This window comes from Aedes albopictus, chromosome 2, assembly GCF_035046485.1.
Source record: "Aedes albopictus strain Foshan chromosome 2, AalbF5, whole genome shotgun sequence".
Lineage (NCBI taxonomy): Eukaryota > Metazoa > Arthropoda > Insecta > Diptera > Culicidae > Aedes > Aedes albopictus.
This window is the reverse complement of record NC_085137.1, coordinates 467,587,841-467,592,179: the sequence shown is the minus strand read 5'-3', so window position 1 is coordinate 467,592,179 and position 4,339 is coordinate 467,587,841.

Sequence of the window (4,339 nt, the reverse complement as noted above, 5' to 3'; positions counted from 1 at the left end):
AAATCTCCCTGAAACCTCCACGAGCCCCATGTAACGCACCTTAGACCCCCAAAGTAATCTAAAACTCACCTGTAATGCCACTAAAACCCGTTCAAATTCTTTCAAAATTTCTAAAATGTCACCGACACTCCCTAAAACTCCTCGGACTCCGAAAACGCCTTTGAAATCCGCCGAAAATATTCTGAAACTTCCTGAAATCCTAAGACCGCCTCAGACCAATAATGTAACACACCCGAGGCCCTTCAAAACCATCGAAAACGCACCTGTAACGCTGATAAAAACCGCTAAAATCCCCTTAAGATTCCAGAAAACCCCTCAAAACTTCCACTGATCCCATGTAACGCATCTGGGACCCTCCGAAACCACCGAAAATGCCTTTGAAACCCGCAAAAAACGGTCAGAAACTACCTGAAATGCCTCCGAAATCCCCCTAAAACAACCTCGGTCCCCATGTTACGCACCTGATACCCTCCGAAACCACCAAAAACGCACCTGTAACGCCTTCAAAACCCGTAGAAAATCCTTTGACCTTTGAAAACCACACCAGACCACCGAATACGACCCTGAAACCTGCTCCAAAAATCAATGTCCCCAACATTTTCACACTTCCGGTTCTCGAGATACAGATACAGATCTTTCAAAAAATCATCTGGCATCCCTGCCTCCAGGTATCCCCTGAAACCGTAGATCCACTGAAATGTCCCGAAGATACCCTAAATACGTCTGAGACCCTCCCGGAATGCCCTTAAAACCCCTTGAAGCTCCCCAGAGACTTCCTGGAACCCCTTGGAACCCTTTTGAGGCCCCCTCGAGAAGTCATAGGGTCCCCCTTGAAAGCCCCTCAAAACTCCTGGTACACCCTCAATTGCTCTTGAAATCCCCCTGAGACCCTCTTAATCGCCCCTGAGACTTGCCGGTATCCCCTTGAAACTTTCTGGTACACGCTTGAAACGCATCTGACATCTCCTGGTACTAGCAACCTTCCTTTGCGAAGGTTTTTTTTTTCTAAGTTTTTGACGTTTCGTGGCCTTGTTGTTTACTTCAGAATTTCGTCAGCTTTTGGACTTGGACTTGGAGTTAGATTTTTTTTTCAGGGCCAGCTTTTCATGAGTAGTTTGATTTAATTCAAAATGTAGAGTTCACGTGCGTGGGAACGTGTGTTGTTTTATGACATGGTGGAACTCCTAGGAGCTCCTACTGGTATTTTACAGGACTTCCATCCGGGATTCCTCCAAAACATCCTTCGCTTGATTTCTCCACAAAATTGGTCAAGAACTTCTCCAGGAGTTACTTCTAGGTTTCCCTGGAAGTTCTTGATGAGATTCTCCCGGGTGTTTATATGGGATTCCTTCAAAAGTTTCCTCTGGCGTTCTTCCAGAAGTTTCTTCTTAGATTCCTAAGGAGGTTCGTCTAAGATTTCTTCAAGAGCCCTTGCCCTGAATCCTCTACTTCCGGGATTCTTCCAGAGATTCTATGCTGGATTTATTCAAAACTCTTTCCAAAATTTCGATAGCTATTGAACTTAGAAAAATTTCGCCAGCCTTCCATGGGTGGTTGGATTTGATTAAAAATGTGGAGTTAGCGTACTTGGGAAAGTTGGCTAATTTATGACTTGATGACGGCACGGATCACCCCTCCGAGAGGTCCATCTGGGATTCCACAGGAATTTTATCCGGAATTTCTTTTGGAATTATCAGGGAGTTTTTGTTGAGAATCGATTTCGGGGGACCGTATATGAGTAAGAGTACACTATATTGGTAAGTGTTCCACCAGCTTCCGCCATAAGTTGTTCTCTCTCCCCTGGAGGCTTGGGTCCTGGCTAGTACTTAGACTACCCGCTGAACTGAAGCTCCTGGATGAGGAGGGGGGAAGGTCAACTCAACTTGCTGTTGGTCGGCTCGCCATTTTCTCTGTAGTTCAAGTACGATTCGGGAGACCGTGGAAGTAACGGAATCGCACTTGTTCGCCCCCGTACACATCCTTCAACAATGTTGTCCGGAGTGATGGGCCTTATTACGAGAGTCACTTCACGGTGAAAATAAAAAAAGTGACACCGGTAATAAGGACGGTGAAAGTGATTCCCATTTGATTAACCCACAAGTTTTCACCGTGGTTTCGCAATTTGTCACCGTCAAGTGATACTCATAATAAGGGCCGATATCTCTGTTTCCTGCATGTATTTGCTCCACGGTCTCATCGCAGTCTACACATTCCGGACATGCGGGGGAGCCTGCATGTCCGAATCTGTGCAAAAACCACCTAAAGCACCCATGGAAATAGTGTTAAGTGAAAATTCACCTCGCCATGGGGTTGCTTGCCCATGTAGAGATGCTCAGTATGAGCCTGTGTGTCCATCTACCCTGCTACTTCACGAAGAGCTCTTCATCCTCATGCCCGCAAGCGTCTTTTGAGACAGTGTGTAATACGCTGACCCTAAAGCACATCAGCCTATGAGTACTCTCGAGTCGCTTCACGTTTCGAATGACCACTGTGCAGTGGCACCATACCGTAGAAGACCACTACTGTCGCGAGCAGCTTACGCTTACTCGAGACTGTTGCCGAGCTGTTACAACGAATTACAGCTTATCGTCGATCCTCCTCTCCTCCTCTCCTCCCCTTCTTGGCGTAACGTCCTCACTGGGACAAAGCCTGCTTCTCAGCTCTCAGTGTTAATGAGCACTTCCACAGTTTTTAACTGAGAGCTGCCTCTGCCAATGACCATTTTGCATGTGTATATCGTGTGGCAGGCACGAAGATACTCTATGCCCAAGGAAGTCAAGGAAATTTCTTTTTACGAAAAGATCCTGGACCGACCGGGAATCGAACCCGTCACCCTCAGCATGGTCATGCTGAATACCCGTGCGTTTACCGCCTCAGCTATATGGGCCCTTATCGTCGATCATGAACCCCAATTGCTTTTGTGAGCGCTTAGAGTTGATCGTGCACCTGCCTTTGGTGACCACTGCCTGTTGTTCAGACTTGCGGTTGTTTCCCATCACCACGACACCACTTCCTTTTTGTGGTACGCATGTGCGAACTGTCTCGACCAAGATGTTTATAAGGAAGGTGTTAGCGTATAAGCAGTAAGTGGATGCGGGGAGTGCGGCACACTGCGGGGGGATGGATGATGGAATCTGACATATTGGATTACCTTCCTTTTACTTACCTTGGTCTCGACCTTAACTAGTCCTGCACTATATATCAATAGCGTGCGTTGCTGTCAGTTCCACTTCCCCTATCGACTCGTCAAATAACCCATGGCTAATGTCATCGGCAAAGCCGACCAGGTTCACGCTTGGTAGAAGTGTGAGCCGCAATATGCCGCGTTCGTTAATAGAGCCCTGAGGTACCCCCGCGGTGATGTTATAGCTTCTCTAGCCTTCGTTGGTGTCATAGATTAGCACCCTATTCTGGAAGTAGCCCTCCAGTATCCGGCATAGGCACCACCGGGACTCCTAGGTTGTGTATGGCGTACTCGAAGGCGACCCAGCTGACGCTGTTGAACGCATTTTTTACGTCCAGCGTGATGACCACGCAATAGCGGATTCCCGTTCGCTTCTTTTGATCGACACTTCCGGAAGCTTAACTGGTTATTTGAGAGCCCAGAGTATAATCTGGTCTCTCGGTGTAGTCCATCAGCCTCCAGAAAATGATTCGTTCCAACAGTTCTCCGGCGGTGTCAAAAAGGCAGATAGTTCTGTATATCGACGACGGATCGTCTGGTGGCTTCTTGGGTTTGGGAAGTAGAACCAATCTTTGCCTTTTCCATCTCTCTGGAAATTAGCGGAAATTCGCCTCTGTCTAGGCGTATCTGCATAGTCATTCTGAACATGTCGTCAGGACTAGCTTTGATGGCCGTCCTGATTGCTACTCTCGGGATACCGTCCGGACTCGCAGCCTTGTTCAACTTAAGCGACTTCGCTATTGCGATGAGCTCGTCATTTGTCAACGGGGCAACTTCGCTTCAGCCGGTTTGTCCAAACGGGACCGGGGCTCATGGTATTTCAACGTGTCACGGGAACATCGTTTCCACGATCTTCTGCAGAATCCCGGGGGAGCGTTCTGGGGGTGCTGACACGCCCTTCGTTTCGGCCATGACTACTCTGTAGCATGGGCGCCAACTTAGGAGGAGCATGCTTGGTTCTTTTTTCCAAGTTATGGATCATTGCCATGAAATTTATGGATTTTTAAATTATGAGAACCTCAGGTTTTAGTCTTATAGTGCTGCCATTTATTGTAACAACATCATAATTTATCCTTGAATTTGGTTGTAATGTAATGTAATATTCAACCACTATGTTAGGACTTTCGGATCTCCGCAGACACATTCATCCCAACC